This window comes from Pan paniscus, chromosome 5 (genome assembly GCF_029289425.2).
Source record: "Pan paniscus chromosome 5, NHGRI_mPanPan1-v2.0_pri, whole genome shotgun sequence".
In the NCBI taxonomy this organism is placed as follows: domain Eukaryota; kingdom Metazoa; phylum Chordata; class Mammalia; order Primates; family Hominidae; genus Pan; species Pan paniscus.
The window spans coordinates 17,137,264-17,159,551 of NC_073254.2; the positions used below are offsets into that span (position 1 = coordinate 17,137,264).

The 22,288-nt window shown below is 42.7% G+C and overlaps 2 long non-coding RNA genes across 7 annotated transcripts in view; one reads left to right on the top strand and one right to left on the bottom strand.

Moving 5' to 3' along the window:
- Positions 1 to 15,679, top strand: part of LOC103786225 (uncharacterized) — a 277,117-nt gene extending 261,438 nt beyond the window's left edge. The window contains exon 12 of the long non-coding RNA XR_004671804.3: positions 15,020 to 15,679. This is a non-coding gene — a long non-coding RNA (uncharacterized LOC103786225). The remainder of the gene's footprint in view (positions 1 to 15,019) is intronic.
- The window catches only part of LOC129397910 (uncharacterized), a 162,204-nt gene that overhangs the window by 37,909 nt on the left and 102,007 nt on the right, over positions 1 to 22,288 (bottom strand). The gene's annotated exons all lie outside the window — the stretch shown is intronic.

Here is a 22,288-nt window from a genome sequence, read left to right on the forward strand (position 1 = left end):
TCATAGCAATTTTCACTAGCAATTTTTTAAAATCCTGTCCTAAGCAGAACACAGGTTTGGCCATGAAAGTTAACTCCCTCCCTGCTCGTGATCGAATGTGACTTCCAGATTTATAAGCTCACGGGCCACTCACATCGTGTTAGTTGTTGAAGCGGGGCGAGGTTTGGCTTTGAAAGATGTTTACAATATTTTTTAGGTTCTGTAATAAGCAAGTGTCCAGTGAAATTCACCATGTGGACCCCAGGACGCCACCGCCTGATACTTCTCCGCCTGCGCTCTGGTCCTTTGCCACCTGAGTTACCAGCCGAGCGTTGCCGCCTAGCTTGATGACAGAGGCTTAAACAATATCAGAATGACGTGGTAATGCTGAATCATAAGATGCTGAAAGACCTTTATCTGAAGTGTCCTACAGACCAATGTTAAGTGAAATCATCCTTTCTAAAAGTTTAGCAGATTACAGGTTTTCATATGCCATGGGCAGGAAGCCAGCAGTTTCTGGGAACATGAGAAAGGTACGGATTTGTATCTCCTCTATGTTTTCATGGAGCATGAATTCATTCTGCTCAAATTGTTTTATTGAAACCTCATCTAAGAACCTGGGGCTGGAGAGTCGCGGCGATGCCTGCAGAATAACTTGGCCGTCCTCGTTTCCTGCATCTTCGTGACTCCCGGCCATCAGTGCAGATGGGGCTCCCCGCCACTGTCCGCAAGATATCCCGGGGCTCAGCATTTCATGTAGTTATTTCCGGACCCCAGGCATTCGGAGGCCCATATGGCTTTGGCTACCAGGTAGAGCCGTCGACTGGGAATGCAGGGGGGTGGTTAGAAGCTGGGATGAAGAACGACCTGCGTTCCTCGTGTATACTCATACGCACAGTTAATGTAACCCTAGGGCTAGCACTTTGGCAACAATTTCCCTTGTTCTCTCTACAGCCCCTCCCAGCCTGCTGTATCATGCTCTCTGCAACAGCTTCTCTTCATTTCAAGCCTACTCTGTGTGTTTATTTTAATCAGATTCAGCACAAAACTGTTAAAGAGGGGGCCGGGAGCGGTGGCTCACACCTGTAATCCCAGCACTTTGGGAGGCCAAGGCAGGTGGATCACGAGGTCAGGAGATCCAGACCATCCTGGCTAACATGGTGAAACCCCATCTCTACTAAAAAATACAAAAAATTAGCTGCACGTGGTGGCGGGTGCCTGTAGTCCCAGCTACTTGGGAGGCTGAGGCAGGAGAATGGCCTGAACCCTGGAGGTGGAGCTTGCAGTGAGCCAAGATCGTGCCACTGCACTCCAGCCTGGGCGACAGAGCGAGACTCTGTCTCAAAAAAAAAAAAATGTTAAAGAGGGTAGAGGAGGAAAAGGAAGACACACTGGTTTCCTTCTAACACCCCCCGCCCCCCCAAACACACAGACACACACTCGGTCTTCATGATCCGCTGTTTGTTTAGTTCCGTGGCGTCCCTCCTTTCCTCCTTCCTATTCAAATCTTTCAGCCCAATGAATTGCACAAATTAACGTGAATTAACATAAAACTTTTTCAAGAGCTGATGCAAGAACCCTGAATATCAGTTAGGCATGCATTTCGCTAAATGTAACCGAAAACCCGAGGATGTTTAAATAATAAGAGATGTATTTGTGTCAGGTAACAAGACATCTCAGTGTAACTGGAACACGGATGATATCCAGGCTCCATCGGGCTTCCTGCTCTGCCACCCTTGGATTGTGGGTTTTTATCCTCATTGTTGCAAAGTGACTGCCTTACTTCCAGGCACTGTGTCTGTATTCCAGGCAGGCATAAGGAGGCAAAGGAAGGCAAAGGGAGAAAAGGCAGAAAAAGGGCAAAAGGGGAAGCCTACTGATTCTCTCCTCTTTAAAAAGCTTTCTGGGATGCTCAGCTGTTATAAATCTACTCACTTATCATCGCTGAGAACTGGCTCTCATATCTGCCCTTTGCTACACAAAAATTCTCCAGCTTCTGTATTGGAAGAAGTGGTGATGCACGGCTTTTGCAGTTTTGTGAGGACTTTGAACACTGTATAACAAAATCCAGAGGAAATACATATCTTGACTCCATGAAAGTGGCCTTGAGGCAGGTTTAAATGAAGAGTCAGGATCAGCTATGCGTGGGGTGGTCCTATGTCCAAGTTTGTCTGAGATGCTCCCAGCCGAAGCCTGGGTTCCCAGCCTAATTGCTAATAAGTACCACCTGCCTTTTACTTTCCCGCAACTTGTTGTTATGAGAAATTTCATGTTATCATGAAAAAAGTTGAGACGATTTTATGGGAATAGCTGTATATTATCTACTAGATTCTACCATTAACTATTTACTACTCAGATCACTCCCTTCATCAGACCGCCATATATATATATATATATATATATATATATATATATATATTTTTTTTTTTTTTTTTTTTTTTTTTTTGAGACGGAGTCTCGCTCTGTCGCCCAGGCTGGAGTGCAGTGGCGCGATCTCGGCTCACTGCAAGCTCCGCCTCCCGGGTTCACACCATTCTCCTGCCTCAGCCTCCAGAGTAGCTGGGACTACAGGCGCCCGCTACCACGCCCGGCTAATTTTTTGTATTTTTAGTAGAGACGGGGTTTCACCGTGTTAGCCAGGATGGTCTCGATCTCCTGACCTCGTGATCCGCCCGCCTCGGCCTCCCAAAGTGCTGGGATTACAGGCGTGAGCCACCGCGCCCGGCCCAGACCGCCTTATATTCTTTGGGTGCATTGTGGAGTAAATTACAGACATTACTATACTTATCCTTAATTACGTCATTAATCAGAGTTCTATATTCAGTTACAGTTTTTTCTTTTGAAGGAAAATTAACATAAAATGAAATGTATGCCCTAAGTGTATATTGGCAGAATGTTGACAAATGGGTAACAAATCCTTACCAAGGCATGAAGCATCACCGCCACCCTAGAATGTTCCCTTATGGCCTCTTCTGACTGGAGAGGCCTCCTCCTCTGTCTCCCTCCACCCAGATGATCCAGTGTTCTGATTTTTTTTTTCAATATATATTATTTTGCCTGTTTTAGAACATCTGTTAAATGAAGTCATACCGTAGGCACCCTTTTGGGTAAGGCTTATTTTACTCTGCATAATATATATTTTTTAATTTCTGTGGGTACATAGTAGGTGCATATATCTGTGGGATACATGTTGTGATGCAGGCATGCAATGCATAGTAATCATATCATGGAGAATGGTGTATCCATCCCCTCCAGCATTTATCCTTTGTGTTATCTGCATAATATTTTTGAAAATCATCATCCATGTTGTTGTGTATTTCATTGCAGAAACTTGTTTTTTCATTCTTTCTGTAAGAACCAAACAAACTCCAGTTTCTAGTTAAGTCAAAATTGGTTATTTTCAAAGGTGGTTTTTAAACATTCTCTGTAGGGAGCAAAGATCTTTAAAATTATCAGAGAAATGCAGCTCCCCGCTATGGCAAAGAACATAAACTCCTGGAAGTAAAGAAATGTTTGGGTCTTTATTTTACAGAAAGGAATGTGAAGTTGGAACTTCTAAATGGCCGATTTTAAATTTAATGTCTCTCTAAGAGATATAAATTAGCAGCAGCAAAATATTATGGCCCTTTAGATGCTTCGGTCCATGAATTATAAATTAAAGTTGGTTTAGCCATTTGGTGGGGCTTAACCATACTAGAAAGAGCCATTAAATATTTTATGGTATGTAAATGTACTTGCAACCGTGAGCAGCATTCCTGCCCCCTGACACATTTTTGTTAGAGTGAGAAAGGGAACAACGGAGAATGCACATAAAAATATTCCCAGTTAACAGAAGTTGAAATGAATTAGAGACATAAAGAACACACATGTTTGCACTTAGACGTGGTATATGGCTAATTTTTTCATGAAGAGTGCCTTATTACTTTTGCTCTAAGCGGTATTCAAAACGCTCGACATTTGACAAGGGGAATTTCCCTTCCCTTCTCTCCTTTCCCTACAGTATATATTAAACTAATTGCTTATTTTAACAAGGGGGACCCTGTTTCCCTAACCATCCTCTGGACCCCCAGCCTGACCTTCACCTCCACGGCTCTTTGCTGGGAGATAATTGCACCACCAATGTGATTTAGTACACTTTGGCTCTGTGCATCCAGTCTTCTCTGTCTTAGCAACATTTTTAACTCTCAAAGCGTCAGGTTCCCATCCTCTATAATTCTTGGACAGTCACATAAAACTTAAATTTGGCCCAGAGTTTCCTTATCATTTATAATTTCCATAATACTCTCAGAGTCACAAAACCATCTAGTGTTTCAGGGATGAACGATTTGTTGATTTTCTTGAATAAAAATTCTCTGAAGAGTAAGGTAAGGAACGCCAATAGGCTTAAAACTGTCACGGGAAATTGTAAATAAAACTCATGCCATAAGCCACAGTGCCTTCTTTCAGGCCTACCTTTAGGAACACACATTGCTTCAACTGCTCCTCAGAAATTTCTCATGGTTGAAGTAAACACGCAAGACAACTTGGCAATGGGGTGAGCGATTGGCCCTCCCGTCATGGAAGGAGGGAGAGATGGAGACCGCACAGGCCTCAGTGTCCCCATCCTTCAGGATTCAGGTTCCCCTTCCCTGAGGAGTTCTCCCTGACACAGCCGCTCCGAATTCCTCCGGCAGCACACAGGTCCACACAGTCAGCGTAACCCGTGTGCTTCCTTCCCGCTTCCCTTTTGTTCCTGGGGTTTTTGGTGGTTTGCTCTGTCTCTCCAATTCTTCATAGTCCTTGAACACAGAAACCACGTACTATTCTTTATGTTTTCGTATCACATTATGTTTATACTTATTTCAATGTGTCTTGTAGACTTACCCTGTTTTTGTTTGTTTGTTTTTAGATGGAGTCTCGCTCTGTCACCCAGGCTGGAATGCAGTGGTGGGATCTCGGCTCACTGCAACCTCCGCCTCCCGGGTTCAAGCGATTCCCCTGCCTCAGCCTCCTGAGTAGCTGGGACTACAGGCGCACACCACCATGCCCAGCTAATTTTTTTTTCTATATTTTTAGTAGAGACGGGGTTTTGCCATGTTGGCCAGGCTGGTTTAGAACTCCTGACCTCAGGTGATCCACCTGCCTCGGCCCCCGAAAGTGCTGGGATTACAGTTGTGAGTCATTGTGCCCGGCTTTTCCTTGTTATTTGAGTCTCTGGGTTTTGTAAAATGCAGACAGTTGTGGGCAATTAGATCAAATGATCATTAAGGTATCTCCAGCTCCCGAATTCACTCTGTAAATTTACTATTATTTAAGGGAAATTTCAGCATATAATCGCAATCTAACAACAGCCCTCACTCGTTTCAGTGGACGAATATCAACATTCATTCTCGTCCCCCAGTGGACTGCCCTCGGATCATTCATTCATCGGGAAACTCTACTCCCAGATTTGCAAACCTGAGGGTTAGGCTTGTCTCTGAATTTAACATGGAATAAGACCATAGATTGCCTGGGCCCAGATTTCTGTTCTGCCACCTCCTTTCTCATTGAGCATGTTACTTACTCTCACTGTACTTCAGTTTCTGCGTTTGCAAAATGAGAATCATAATAATCCTACCTCACAGGATTCATATGAAAAGTAAATGAATTAATATTTACAAAGTTCTTAGCATGTGGTGGATACGACATAAGAGTTTGTTAAAAAATAACTCAGGGCTTCTACTAGCAGGCGAGGAAGCCACTTGTATTTCTCACACTTAGGTGTGCAGGGGCCGTGAGTAAAGCACAGAAGGCAAGGCATGCTGCGGGAGAATTCAGAGGGCGTCCGTGTGGGAGCTGTCTAAACGGTGTGACTTTTGGATCTTCTGCCTTTCGAAATTCTTTCCCCTTGGCTCACTGAGGCCTGAAATGCCACAGTCACACCCTCCCATGCCTTTGATGTCTGCCAGACAAGGACTTTGTCCTCCACGAGAATACCCTGCAACAGGGAGAGCACACGCGAAGCTTCTCTGGACATTTTTGTTTCCTCAGTACGTTTATCAGATTCTTCCTGAGAGGAGATTCCACTGGGTGGATTTGGAAAATGAAAACAAAGCAAGAGAATGTTGGGTGCCTGCCTAGTATGTGGAAGATAAGAAGGAAAAAGAAAGATGGGGACCTTGCCAGGGGTGGCCACACCCTGGGAACAGGTGTAATGGAGAGCTGGCCTTTCTTGCACAGCATTGGCGTCAGGCAGGGCAGTCCGAGCCCCACCTCAGCCACTATGAGGTGGGCGTTCTGCAAGTCTGATCCTCAGGTTCCCACCCGCAAAGATGCAGGTGGTCACCTGGCCCCATAAGGTTGTAGCAGGAATTGTCTTCAGTTATTTGAAATGCTTGGTGGTGTCTCCACCAAGCAAGCTCTCAGTAAGTAAATATGTATAACCTTACTCCGTTCAGGCTTTTAGATAATCTGTTAAAAAATAACTTGAATATTGTTATATTCGAGTTTGCCCTTTGACTCTCAGAAGGCAAATGGCATTTAGAAAATCAAGGAAGCTTTCAAACAGTTACGTATTTCAGAACCCAGAGTTCTCAGTGGAGTTTCTTAAACGAAAACAAACAAACAATGCTAAATCAGTCACCGCAGATATTTCCAAAGAAAATTGTTTATAGCTCGCAAGTTTGCTTTAAGTAGTTGCCTGGCTAACAGAATATCTAAACTCATACTAGTTAGCAACATAGACACTTATGATTCTCTGATTGTCAGATGCTAGAGGACCCTATTAAGAAACTGGAAATAATGATGAATTTTTCTATCCGTGGCATTAGCCATTCAGATATGGTGAGTGAAAAACAAATTAAGGAATGTATAAATATGAGGCTTTCAAAACAAGTGGCATAATATTTCATTTATTCACTTTCTACCTAGCTTTTACTTCTTAAAGGAGAATCTTGCTCTCTGGGATAGGCATAAACAAAGAACTTTTGAAATTTACTCTTTTGTAACGCATTGCGCTGAGTCAGTGATTTTATTCATAGCGTTATCTCCAGGCAGCCTCAGGTAAGGAACTCTAAGGACTCTGCTTCTGAAAACCAGACCCCACCCTGACCCCGCTGCTTCCCAGCTAAAGCATCTGGGACAAGTTACTTTGCCTCTCTAGGTCTCGGTTAGGTCTTGGTTGTCTTGTCTGTAAAGGGGGAATAAAATGATCCTCCCCACAGCGTTATTGTGAGGCTATATAAGATGTAAGCATTTTAAATCTGTGAAATGCTATAGAGTAGTTATCACTGCCGCTAATTGGTTGTCTCCTTTGAGGCAAGGACCAAGTCCGAGCCAGGCTCCTTTATAGTCCCATGGCTAAGTGCCATGGTCCTGAAGAGTACAGCACACATGGATCATGAGGATGAGAGTGAAACAGAAATGAACCTGAAGCTCTGTGCAAAGATGCCTTCAACTCTTTGCTACTCTGGGATTCAGAAAGAGGGGGTGGCACGCCGGGGCAGGAGGTGTATGGGGAGGGAGGGGCATGGCTCTTTGAGGCTGGCCAGTGGCGACACCAGAGACTCAGCTCCCTCCCAGGTAACTGAATAGCAGAAGACCAGATTGCGTGGGGCTCAAGTAGAAGACAGGATTTCCAAACACCTCAGGATCTCTTCTGATCAACCCTGCACGAGATGCAGGGGGTGCCCTCACACCCCCTCCAGGTTACTGTGAATCCTGTCTGTACTGCAAATCTTCGCCTTCCTTTAGTTCTTTGGGAATCCTTCCGGCATCCTCAGCTAGCATCTGTTGCCATGAGCATGGTGAGCCAGCAAGCATGGCTAACACATGGCAGGAAGGAGAAGGAGGAGAGGCACTGTCAACTAGCACCATAACCCCTAGGACAACTAGTTCATTTCAGATAAGCCAGTGGCATGTCATTCTTGCTAATGTCAACCCATTTCATTACTGGAATTTGGGGAGACGAGATGAGTTTCCTGCACTGGCTGGACACAGGAGGCTGTGTGCTCTGCTGTGCTGTTTTCCAAGATTGCCCCCTTACCACTTGCTCTTCGGGGCCTGCTGTTTGCTGAGGCTTGTTGTTCTCAACTGTCTTTCATCACATATTGTAGCTTCTTGTCTCAGTCCTGCAGTGAGTTGGAGATGGTTTTGCTGAAGATCTTGGAGTTATCCCTCCAGCTATGGGCCATGATTTCCAACCCAATTCCTTTTGTTATTTTTCATCTTTGAATAACTTCCAACCACAAATCCCCATTTCTATCTGTGGCCAGTTAGCGTAGTTGATGGCAACCCAGTGGCAACAAATGTATAGGTTGGCATGGCTTCAATTTCTGAGCAAGTCAGTTATGCCATGTTTGGGCAGAGTGTCTCTAAAATGTCCAGCCATCGAATCATCCAGCAATCCAGCAAGTGCTGGTGTTGGCCACAGGGGAAAAGGACGAATATTTGGTGGGATCTGTATAAATCCACCATCAGCACTGGAAAAGTGCTTTCTGGAGGAAGTCCTGCTGATGTGTACGTTTATTGGCATTTTATGGTCAGTGCAGCAGGCCAGTGCTCATAAGGGGCTAGCCTCCCTTCCTGGCCCCTCACTCTGCCCCCGCCTTCTGCAGGAAGAGGTCATCTTTTCCCGCATTTGGTCCTGACTCTGTCCCTGCAAACTCGACTCATCCTATTTACAGTTAATTGCTTATAGATTTGTTTTCTTCTACTAGATTAGAGGCAACATTTTTCTGTAAAGGGCCAGATACTACTTTAGGCTTCGTGGGCCACACGGTCTCTATATCAACTACCCACCTCTGCAGTCGTAGCACAAACTCCCAAAGGTCAATATGTAAACAAATGGGTGTGGTCGTGTTCCAACAAAAGTTTATTTATGGACACTAACATTTACGTTTTATATAATTTTTACATGCCATGATCTAGAAGCAAATAATCCAACCTTATATTTGCCTAATTCTTTACAGTTGAATAAATACTTTCATCAATGTCATTTTATTTTCATTCCTATGCCTGATAACCACAGGGAATACAAAGATCCTATTTTATGGATGATGGAATTTATGGATGGAATTTATGGAATTTATGGATGATGGAATTTATCCTAAGAGAGCATTTTGGCTTTTCTAAACCTATCATTCCAACACTGATTTTCAATGGTGTCCAAACCATCCCCCCACAGAAAATGCCTGGCTAGTCTTTTCTTTTCTTTTAAAATTTGTATTTACTTTTGGAGATGTTGTGGGTAGTCTTGGTGACCTAATAACGAATCCATTCTCTATAACACACTTCAGCTTCTCAGTGACTGTACTTCACACCTGCCAAGAGAGTAAAGTCTATCAGTCCTTGTGAACATAAAGTAGGAGTGAACTCTGGAAATGCCATCAGTGGTTTAATCTCGGAAGAAAGGACATGCCCTCCATGGGGGACAGTTGAGCCTCAGGGGCAGGCGGCAACTGTGTTGGCTATTGTTTATTGGCCACTCAGCCCGGATCTGTTCTCTACCCTTCTCAGCGTGTTCTGTGTCCTGGGAGGTTGGTGTCCAGTTGGGTTTGATCAATGGGCAACATCAGTGGAATACCAGAGGATGAGAGGGAACAGAGACTGAATGCTTCACCCGCCTGCCTGGGGTCTGCAGTGGCTGTGTCTTCCATGGGGGGCACTCCCCTCCCTGCACTAGGTCTACCATGCCCCTGTTCTTCATCTGGAATACTCTTTTGCCTTTCCTGGGTCTGCATGACTCTAACCTCCATGGAAGCACTGCCCTTCCTTTCCTGGGTCTGCGATGGTTGTGCTGTTTGTTTTCATACTAACTTTAGAAATCAACTTATCTGGTAAAAACTATCTTGTTGGTTTTTTATTGGGATTATGGTAAATTTATAGATTAATTTAGGGAAATACCTTTTTTGTGTTTGTCTAAGTCTTTATTTCTGTCCTTCAGTAGCATTTAGGAATTGCATGTTTTTATTCATTATATGCTTTTTTTTTTATTACTTTCACAAATGGGGTCTTTTCTTTCATTGTTTTTTTTTTTTTAGAGACAGTGTCTCACTATGTTGCCCTGGTTGGAGTACAGAGGCTATTCAAGACAAAATCAAGATGCACTGCAGCCTCAAACTCCTGGCCTCAAGCAATCCTCCCACCTCAGCCTCCTGAGTAGCTGGGACTACAGGCATGTGCAAATTTGCCCGGCTCTTTCATCATATTTAAAAAATTCCACCAGTGGTATAATGTTGGTTTATCATAGAAGTTTTCTACTCAAAAATGTTGTTGTATTCTATTATTGGTTACAATAATTTTAGATTGAGTCTATTCGGTAAAATTATAATAATTTTACCTTCCGTTTTCCAATTTTGTGTTTTTATTTCTTTCTCTTATCTAATTGAAATTTTAGTACCTGTAGAACAATTTTAAATAATAGTGATGATAAAGGACATCTTTTATTTGTTTCTGAATTTAAAGAGAATCTTATTACCAAATAAACTTTTTCTAAATTATTAAGTATTTTAAAAATCAAGAATAGATTTTGGATGTTGAGTTTTACCAATACTTTTCATTTTCTATGAAGATTGTATCATATTTTTTCCTTTAACATTTCAGTAGGTACATTATATCAACAGATTTCCTAATATTGAACCATCCTTGAATTCTTGGGATAAAGCACTTGGTGTGGCACATTACTCTTTCAGTATTTTTCTGGATTCTATTTACTTATTGAGGTAAGAGTTGGTCTGTCCAAGATTGAGCTCCTGAAATGTGGCTGCCAGAAAGAGAGCTGGTCTTTCAAGCTACGTGGAAACTGGCTACAGTGCAGTGTTTAAGCATCATTTCTGGTCAATTGCAAAGCCTGGATCCCAGCTCCTGAATATGCCAGGGTAGGAGCTGGTATTTCCCTAAACATGAATGCTGAGATGATAAATCCTGCCATTACATTGCTTCTTTATTAACTATAGCTGCAAAGTTTGAACCCCAAGGTTTTCAAGGAATCAATCCCTCTCTCACCAGAGGCGGAGAGTACAATGCTTCTCTGCAGACTCCATGAGCCATGGGCTGGTAGGCTACAGCAGAAACCAAGGTCCTATAGCATCATGTTGGTATTGCATTTTAGCACCGATTACACCAGGTAAGGGCCAATCCCTCTCTAGCAATGCAGCATAAAAGCCCCTCAACCCGAGAGTCAGGATCCTTCTCCCCCAGTCTCATATATGGCTCTACCAGGTTGCCTGTTGTGCTTCAGACAGCATGGATAACAAGGCACTACACATTTGCCCAAGGATGTTGAGTGTTCCCTGTTCATGCTACTCCACTGGGTCTGCTCTTATCTGCACTATTTTGTGTGTGTTTTCTCCATGGGTCTTCACAAATGAAATTGGCCTGTAGTTTTCTTTTATGCAATAATTTGTGGGAGGTTTTGTTATCAATGTTATGCTACTTGCATAGAAAGAATATGAATGCTCTGAAACAAATTAAATAGCACTAGAGTGACCTAATCCTTAAGGTTTGATAGGAATCTGTGGAAAATGTCCAGATTTGATGCATTTTGGGGAGCATATCTTCATTAATTTTAATTCTTCTGTGTTAATTGGTCTGAGTAGATTTTTCTGCTTAGGGATCAATTTTGATAATTAATATGCATTTATTTGTATAACATTTTGACATTAGTCTCTTATAATTTTAAGTTTGTACTCTGTATTTGCATTATTCTTTCTAAATTTTTGTGTTTGTATTTCTCTCCTTATTCATGCTAATGTTTTTTGATATGAGTTTTACTGAAAGCAACAGCTGAGTTTATTTATGGGTACTACTGATTTTCTTTTTAAAAATTGTTTCATTTCTGTTTTTATCCATAGAAATTACTTCTTTCTGGCTGGGCATGGTGGCTCATGCCTATAATCCCAGCACTTTGTGGGGCTGAGGTGGGTGGATCACCTGAGGTCAGGAGTTCGAGACCAGCCTGACCAACATGGAGAAACCCCGTCTCTACTAAAAATACAAAATTAGCTGGGCGTGGTGGCACATGCCTGTAATCCCAGCTACTAGGGAGGCTGAGACAGGAGAATCGCTTGAACTCGGGAGGCAGAGGTTGTGGTGAGCCAAGATCGCACCATTGCACTCCAGCCTGGGCAACAAGAGCAAAACTCCGTCTCAAAGAAAAAAAAAAAGAAATTACTTCTTTCTGTTTTCCTTACATTCATTCTGTTATTTTTCCTCAAGCTCCTAAAATGCAGGCTTAATGTACTTGCCTTCCATATTTTATTTTTAACAATATAAACATCTAAAGCTACTATTTTTCTCTGAACGCTGCTTTACTGGCACCTCATAGGCTTATATTGTTCTAATTATCATTATTTTCTAAATATTCTGCAATTTTGATGTTGATTTTGATTTTTCAGTGACAGAAGAATTAAAAAAGAGTTTTCAAAATATTTTAGTGGTGGTTTTACTTTATTTATTTATTTTTTGGTATGGAGTCTTGCTCTGTCAGCCAGGCTGGAGTGCAGTGGCATGATCTCGGCTCACTCCAGCCTCTGCCTCCCAGGTTCAAGTGATTCTTCTGCCTCAGCCTCCCAAGTAGCTGGAATTGCAGGCATGTGCCACCACGTCTGGCTAATTTTTGTATTTTTAGTAAAGACAGTGTTTCACCATGTTGGTCAGGCTGGTCTTGAACTCCTGACCTCAGGCGATCCACCCACCTCGGCCTCCCAAAGTACTGGGATTACAGGTGTGAGCTGCTGCACCCGGCCCTGTTTATTTGTTCTCTAGTTTCTAATTTTATTATTGACTTCTTATTTTATTGAATTATGATTAAAATGTTTGTACTTTTTAACTTAAAAACAATTGATGTTTTCTCTCTGCCTGACCGTAGTCCATTTTTATGACTATTACTAGGTCATTTGGGAAAAGGATTTGTTCATTCTCTAATTTCAGAGTATAGCATCTGACATATAGCAATTAGATCCGTTTCATTACTGGTTTAGGTCTTTTTTTTTACATTGTATGTGTGCACATGTGCTTGATCTAACATGAACTGAGTTTCCTATTGTCGGTGAATTTCTGCATATTTCTTCTTGCATTTCCTGTGGGTTTTACTCCCTCAGTGTTGGTGCTGTGCTGTACGGTGCAAATTCATAACAATTATATCACTATTGGGGATTGCAAACTCCAGCATTTTAAAGTGTGTGTCTTTGTGAATTCTATGATCCTACCACTTAAAGCACATGTGTTTGAGGGCATATTTTTATAGCACAGCTGTTCTGAAAACACAAACCAAGGCCAAGGAAAGACAAGAGCCTGATTCTTTTAAATTTATGATGATAGCACTAAAATTCCTTCTACAAAGCGAGATTCCCAGCCTTAGAAAATGGCTTCAGTTCAAGTAGTAGGATCTTTCACAAAAAAATTCTCTGTCTACACATATTTGAACCTTTCTGACCAACAGCAACAACAAAAAACACAACACAACAATGTAAAGAGCACATTACTCATGACTAATCATCTAGCCACAGAGGGAACTTCACTTCCTTCCTTCTTCACCACGTCCCCTTTTCCTCCCCAACCTCGCCCCCTCTACCCTCTCTCTTGCTGTCTCCTGACGTGTATCCCTTGAATAAATGTGCTTTTTCCAAGGAAGATCGCTCCTGGCTCCTGCTCTCTCGCGGCTACTGACCGGTTGAACTCAGGGCGCTGGGTCCACTGGTGATTAGGTGTGGGCTCCCACAAGTGACAAAAAGCCCATCTGGACTGCAGGGTCTTTAAACCCCAACGCTTCACACGTTCAACTTCTCACCCTTGAGAGTCTGTCACTTAGAGTTTTATTTTTCTACTCCCACTCTGTGCCACTCTATCCTGTAGACTCATTTTACAAAAGCAGCAAAATCTAAGTCTGACAGGTAATCCCATCTCTCCAGATTAGGTGAGCTGGAAGCAACTTCTTGGCCCTGACGTGTTGTGCAGAGGCACACAGCCAACCTTTGAAAGCACAAATGGGGGAAATTTGGAAATAGAGAAAGAGTGATGTCTCATGACTGTTACTATGATTTAGATTAACACATCTTTGGCTTGGGCCCCGGAAGTTGGATTTTCTTGCAAAGTGGACATGTATCAACACAGAGCCTGCAGAACACGTAACTGTACAAGGCATACAGTGACCAGGAAGGGCAAAGTCTCGCTAGTAGGCAACACTTCATCCTAGGGCACATAAGTATCAGAGAAAGAGGACAGAACAGTCCTGGAGTCTTTCAAGTTGGGTCAGATCACCATAGATTTTGAACAAAATTAGTATCTTGGAGTTTATGATGACTGGGTTATGAATGCACCTATTAGGAAAATAGCCTAGAATTTTTAGAAACCAGAAACAATTGACGATTATGGATGTTTTAATATTTCATTATGACATATTACCTATTGGAATTTTTTGTTTGGGGAATTTTAGCAAGATATTAAATCAAGAATAGATAAACATCCAGATTATTGGAAAACCTTGGTGATGTAATTTCAGGGTCACTTTGCTACGTTAACTCATGGAACGTCATCACGGTACTACCAGAAGCAGGGAGCTGGGCAAGGTCCTGCTTGTTTACTTGCCTAAGCATAATGGCTGAATTTTGGAAATGATGAACCAGTAAGGTTGAAATCAATCCCCAGTGCCCTTCGAAAACATATCACTAAATTAATATTCACCAGTAGATATCACGCATGAAAGAACAGACACATCATTTCTGTTTCTGATGGGGTTGCAATGACAAACTTATAGATGGGAACAAAGAGCTAGCCCTTCACCTCAGAATTGCTGCAAAAACATCAAAACATTCTCATTTGATAGCTGTCAAAGACCAAGCTAAATGAAGATATAGACAGGTGGTTTCAAAGTTTGTTAAATATCTTTGCTAAATAATATTAGTAATGGCCCTTGTCAACTGGAAGAGACGCCCTAACCCACCACCTAACTGCCTGCCAAAAATGGGGAAGCATCAGTGTAAAGAGATTAAAAGTGCAGGTTCTGGAATATGATGACCTGGATTTTGAACCACATGCTTTCTGCTTTGGCCTTGAAATGTTATTTTACTCCTTCCTCCTGCAGTGCCCTCTGCTGACAGAGCTGAGCATTGTGTCCGGAGAATATCAACAGGGACCAGCTCCAGCATTGCAAGACAGGCAAAGAAGAGTGTGTTTGGAGCCAAAGTGACACCTGCCACAAGCTGGGCACTGCTGTCTATAGGACCTCATACACCACTGTAAGGACTTTTACAAGAGCAAGAGGGCTTCGAGCAGAAGAATGACACAACCTTATTCATACTTTCAGCAGGATGATTCTGGTTCCTGAGCTGAGAATGGACCAGAGGAAGGCAAGGTGGAAGCTGGTGAGGAGGCTGTTGTGTTAATATTGCAATAAGAATTTAGCAGGCTGTTTAGCATTTATGTAATAAAGATATTCCTATGGGACTGTTACGATATCTTACCTAACCATCACTGCTAACTCTAAGTCTAAATAAGAAATAAGTATTTTTTAAAGAACATTAAAAAAATCAATCACCACAAAATACATGCTGACTTTCATAGTAGGTGATTATGATTATATTGCAATATAAACTCAAAGTAAACCAAATCAAACAGACATTTGGTGTTTTGATTTTTTTGGCAAAGTGATTTCTTAACATCTGTATTTTGAAAATTATTGAATCTTTTTGATTAGTAATACATTCACATGGTTTTCAAAATAAAACAAAGATATGCAAAAGTATTCAGTAAAAAGTCTTTCTTCTGCCTTTATCCACTATGTGTCCTGTTCCCATAAAACTTTTGTTTGCCAGTGGTTTGGATAAAGAAAATGTGGTACAGGCCGGGTGTGGTGGCTCATGCCTGTAATCCCAGCACTTTGGGAGGCTAAGGCAGGCAGATCACTTAAGGTCAGGAGTTTGAGACCAGCCTGGCCGACATGGTGAAACCCCAACTCTTCTGAAAATACAAAAATTAGCTGGACATGGTGGCAGATGCCTGTAATCCCAGCACTTTCGGAGGCTAAGGCAGGCGGATCACTTAAGGTCAGGAGCTTGAGACCAGCCTGGCCGACATGGTGAAACCCCAACTCTTCTGAAAATACAAAAATTAGCTGGACATGGTGGCAGACGCCTGTAATCCCAGCTACTAGGAAGGCTGAGGCACAAGAATCAATTGAACCTGGGACGCAGAGATTGCGGTGAGCCAAGATTGAGCCACTGCACTCCAGTCTGGGCGATAGAGCAAGACTCAGTCTCAAGAAAAAAAAAAAAAGAAAGAAAATATGGTACATACACACCATGGAATGCTATGCAGCCATAAAAAAGAATGAGATCATGTACTTTGCAGTATCATGGAAGCAGTGGAGGCCATATCCTAAGCAAATTAATGCAGAAACAGAAAACCAAATATAGCATATCCTCACTTATATGTGGGAGCTAAACGTTGGGTTAATAAATACTGGCAATTCCAAAAGAGGGGATGAAAGGAGGGGAAGTGTTGAAAAACTACCTATTGAGTACTATGTTCACTACTTGGGTGACTGAATCATGAGTCCAAATCTCAGAATCAAACAATATGCCCTTGTAACAAACCTGCACATGTACCCCCGAATCTAAATTTAAAAATAAAAACTTTTAATTTTTTTTTGTATCTCTTTCCAGAGTTTTTAAGCATAAGTGTTAGCAAACACAAATATATATTATTATCTCCCCTTTCGGTTTTACACAAAAGGAACATACTATGCACATACTTTTCTTCACCTTGCTTCTTCACAAAATTTTGTATCTGGATATATTTCCATATCATAGGTATAGAGAGCCTCTTCATTAAAAAAAACTGTATGTACCATACTGTATTTAAATAAACCTTGCTAATGGAAATTTTAGAGGTTTCCAATCTTTTATTACTACCAACAATGCTGCCATGAGTTACCTTATAGATATATGTCAGTTTTTTGCACATGTGCAAGTATATCTGCAGGATAGTTACAGAAGTGAATTACTGGGTCAAAGGGCAATATGCATTTGTAATTTTGTTTTATTTTTATTTTGAGATGGAGTCCTGCTCTGTCACTCAGACTGCAGTGCTGTGGCGCGATCTGGGCTCGCTGCAAGCTCCGCCTCCTGGGTTCACGCCATTGTCCTGCCTCAGCCTCCCAAGCAGCTGGGACTACAGGTGCCCGCCACCACACCCAGCTAATTTTTTGTGTATTTTTAGTAGAGACGGGGTTTCACTGTGTTAGCCAGGATGGTCTCAATCTCCTGACCTTGCGATCTGCCCGCCTCGCCTCCCAAAGTGCTGGGATTACAGGCGTGAGCCACCGTGCCCAGCCACATTTGTAATTTTGATAGCTGTTGCTAAATAGACCTTCACTGGGGCTGTAGCAATTTAGACTCTCCCCATAATGCATGAGAGTGGTTTCCCCACAGCTTCTACCACGAGAAAGATTAGCAACTTTTGGATTTTTGCCAGTTTGATTTATGAAAAATTACCTCGCAGTATAGTTTTACTTTGTATTTCTCTGATAATAAGTACAGTGAGCCTCTTTTCTTATGTTCAACAGACAAGTACTTTTCCTTTTTTTTTTTTTTTTGAATTGTCTATTCATATCCTGTGCATGTCTCTACTGGGTCATGGATCTTGACTCTGTGTTTTTAACACAATTGAGAAAAGTTAAGCACTATATATTATTTTGGGTCTAAAAAATTCCATTGCATTTTTAATGTTGTAAAACTTACACTAAGTCTGCCGTTTTAATACTAGTAAATATGTCTTACTATACTACAAAATACTCTTTGTTCAGAGGCTGAAATTAGCAATTTCAAACATGGCTCATATGTATGCGTGTGTGCATATAATGATGTCCTTCTTATAAAGTCACATGAGGCCATAAAAATTTACTCCAAAAAGGGAAACTGAACTCAAATGAGGTCTCTGGAATATAGCTATTCTGAGGCTTAAAAATAAGGTCCCAGATTAGCCTAAGCATCGCTCACTTGAAGGGGATAGCCTTTTTAATTATTTTAAGCCCATTTGTTGAACCGTTTCCAGTCTAAATCATTAATATCAAACCAGATTCCTGCGTTGGCTATTTGATTAGTGTACAGTGCATTATATGTATATTAAACTCCACTTTATTAATGATTTTTAAAAGCACACTAGACATCATGAAATAGAATGTCAGAGCTGGAAAGACCTCTGTCATCTTGTCTAAACCCTTTGCTTTACATAAGCTATTAATATGGGTTTTTGGTTTTTACTCCTCTCTCCTTATTTTTCTTCAACTTTTAAAATATTTTTAATACTTGTCATCCTAACATCTGGTTATAAGTACCCTTAACTTCCATGTTGTATAGATAAAGTCTTTCTTGCCTAATTCTTGGCTACTCTAAATTTTAGTGGTCACTAGAAAAAGTTCTCTATGGCAGAGGTCTATTTTTTTAAGTGGATAAGCTTCAGTTTCCCCATGGGTCAATTAAGAAATTTTTATTAGAAGTCCTCTAAAGTTGCTTCAGCTCCAACCATCTATAGGTCTATGAGAGAATAGGATGGATTCTTCCACTTTCCCTAAGGAAAGGGCTGCCCTGCTTTGGGGCAAAGTTAATATTTCTGTGTAGCTTTGTTACATTCTATTTCCTGAGGTCATAACAGTCTGGGTTCCAATTACATTCCTAGAATAATGAGCCTGTTACAGTAAATGAACATTTTCAAGTGCAACTGAATAACCACCTATTGAGTGTGCTGGCACCTAATAATTTTCCCCTTGGCAGAGGAAAGAAGTGGGCATTTGGGTAATGGGAGGTAGTTTGTGAAACGTGATAGAGAAAAGGATGATGAGAATCTGAAGCAGCTCTCCACACCTTGCAGGGCCTCTGCTTAATCAAGGCAGCTGGGAGACGAAGGCGATGGACCCTTTCTGCAAAGGTGGAGGCCCCTGACTCTGCACCACCTCAGGGTTGGCACTAACCTGACCCCAGAAGTCATCTAATCCAAGTTCGTCTCCTTTCTCCTTTTTAAAGTTCTGATTGATATCAAATGACAAACCAGTATCCCGACTGTGTTAGATGAGAGCTACCTCAAAGAAAGGGGCTGGATCAAGAAGCCTGTGTTGGGAGAGTAAGCCTTAGCAAGAGATATTTTTTAAAGTGTTAAAACCATGATTTTCAACAAAACGTGCTCTATGTAACAATACTTATTGCCCTTTGGCTTTGTGGTATTTTCATATGGTTTTTATCAAGGGAACTTTGTGACTGGACATACACAAGGCAAGCATTCTGTTCAAACAGCAAAAAGAACATTGATCCGTGACCATTAGTGTAGCAAGTCCTGATGAAGGAATTCCCCTCAATGAGAAATGAGGCAGGCCCCCAACCAAGGACAGAAAGGAGGAACAGTGTCAGGGCATTGTCATCCACAAATAGCTATGTATATTTTTTTCTTACCAAACAATTCCTAATCTTTCAGACTTGCACATCATATTGGAAAGAACAGTATGTCTTTTCTGGCTCCACAATTTTCTCTGTGAATTTGCACAAGCTCCCTCTCTGTTCTGCATCAAGGTGGACTACCCAAGCTCAGTCAAGTAGTAGCTCCATTTGCAAAAAGTGTGCTCAAAACCAGATGCGGGACTGTTGCTAGGGCAGATTCATGAGGCCTCACGTACATGGTATCCATTTGGTGGATGTATTTTCTATTCCTATCAGAAAAAAAAGGATCAGGCACCATTTGTATTCACATGAAAAAGACAACAATATGCATTCATATTTTTGCCCCAGAACCATGTTAGCTTTCCTGCTCTCTGTATTAGTCCAAGGAAACATGGACCACTGGACATCCTACAAAGCATTATGTTGATTTTTTTAACTTGATGACATCACGCTGATTGGCCAGGACAAGCAAGAGATGGCTAGTATATTGGTAAGATACGTATGTTTCAAAGGGTAGGGGATCAGCCACATAAAAATTCAGGGGCCTGCCATTTGAGGAAAGTTTTTCAGTGGTCAGGAGGGTTGCCCAGATATCCCCTCCAAAGTAACAGATACACTGCTACATCCTGCATCCCTACGGCAAAGGAAGTACATTGCCCGTTTAACCTCTTGGAGTTCTTCAGGCAACACTGCACACCAAGGATAGGCTCTGGCCCTATACCAGATGGCATGGAAGGCTTCCAGCTTTAAAAATGGGGCCTGAAGCAAATCCAGACCTGCCATGGGGGCCGTATGAGCTGGCACAGATCCTATGGTATCAGAGGTGTCAGTGGAACCAGATGCTGTGTGAATTTGTGCTGAACCCCAGCAGATGAATCAGCAACTGCCTCTGGGGTGCTGGAGCAGGGCCATGCAATTGCATCCGCAGTGGGGCACTGCACACCTCGTGAGAGACAGCTCTTGGCATGTTACCAGGCTCTGGGGGAGATGGAACGCACTTGACCATAAGGCAGCTGCCCACTACAGGCTCATTCATCAGACCGATTAAGTCATAATGTTGGCCCAGCGGCCATCTATCATTGGATGGAGATGGTACATCTGGATCAAGTCTGAGCAGGACCAGGGGAACAGCAAGCTGCATGAGCAGGTAGCCCAGACCCGCATGTCACCAACCATAGCTCATCCCTGTGGCCAGTGGGATCCTCTATGACCAGCTGGAGGAGAAATTTAGTTAGAGACTGTTAAACTTGGAAGGCGGGTGCAAGCCAGAAATAGACAGTGGCTGCATTGCAGTCACATTCAGGAGTGGCCCTGGAAACAGTGGGCAGAGTTGTGTGGTACACCTGGTCATCCACTTTATGTGGAAGGAGAAGTGGCCTGAAGTGGAATATATAGTTTTCTGGGTTGTAAGAAATGGTTTCACCAGCTGGTCAAGGGCATGGGAGAAGGAAGACAAGATCAAAGACAAGGAGGTCAAAGACAGGGCATCTGAAGTCAAGGTGTGCAGCTGAGGAGGGGACACGAGGAATTCAGCTTTTGTATTGCTTGCTGGTGTCCACCATAAATCATACACTGCATAAGGAAGAAAACAAATGGCTCAACCGGTTCAGGCTGACGAGGCTTTGTCCCTGAAGCTAGTACAATGAGCATGCAACTAGAGCAGCCATGGTGGGTGCAAATGCTTGAATTTTTACTTACCAGGCTAGTCTAGCTACTGCTGCCCCTGGCTGGCCAACGTGCGAGCAGTAGAAAGTCATGCTGAGCCCCCAGTATGATACTATGTTTCAAGGAAACCAATCAGCCTCTTGTTGCATGATTTCCATCCTGGAAGAGCCAGCAAGTTTTCTTAACAGAAGTAGATGCCTCTTCAGATAGGGTTTGCCTTTCCTGTCTCTAGGGCCTCAGCCAGCACCACTATCCAGGGGCTCACAGAATGCCTGATTCACAGGTGTGGAACCCCACACAGTGCAGCATTCAACCAGGGGGCCCACCTCAAAGCAAAGGAGCTGCAGATGGGATCCCCTGGTTTTATCACTTCTATGTGCTCCAGAAACCGCTGGCCTCGGAAAGTATAGAATAGCCTTCTAAAGGCAAAACTGAAGCGTCAGCTCACTTAGGGGATAGGGTACCATCCTTCGGGACACAGCATAGGGATTAAACCAGCAACCCTTGTATCGTGCATGCTGTTTCCCCAGCAGGGAAGGAAGGGCTGCTGTTACACAGCAGAGGCAGCAGGAATATGTGCAGCACTCAGGCCATCCACCCAGGGACCCAGTTGTAACCAGGAATGGCAACATGCAGCAACTCTAACCTGAAAAGGACACGATAACCAAGGGCTCAGATCCCTTAGAAACAAAGGTTTGAGTCACACCACCAGGCCACCAAGGCCACCATGGTAGCCATAAATGAAGGGAATTTAGAATGGATAGAGGAGAAGGGCTGATGAGTATCAACGGTGGCAAGCAGCAACCCCCTGCAGTGGTAGGGGTGTGGTTCACCCATGTATTAGTTGGGCTTCTCTGGAGAAACAGAACCAACAGGAGAGAGCGAGAGAGAAACAGAGAGAGATATTTATTACAAGGAATTGACTCACGGGATTATGGAGGCTGAGAAGTCCCATGATGTGCTGCCTATAAACTGGAGACTCAGGAAAGCTGATGGCATAGTTCAGAAGAGATGTCCCTGCTTAAGCAGTGAGACAGGAGCAAAAGGAGTGAATTCCTCCTTTCTCTGCTTTTTGCTGTATTCAGGGCCTCAAAGGATTGGAGAATGTCCACCCACACTGGGGAGGGCCATCTACTGAGTCCACTGATTCAAATGCTAATCTAATTTGCTAATCTCACAGACACAACCAGAGGCAGTGTTTAATCTGGGCACCCCGTGACCCAGTCAAGTTGACCCGTAAAATTAACCATCACACCCCA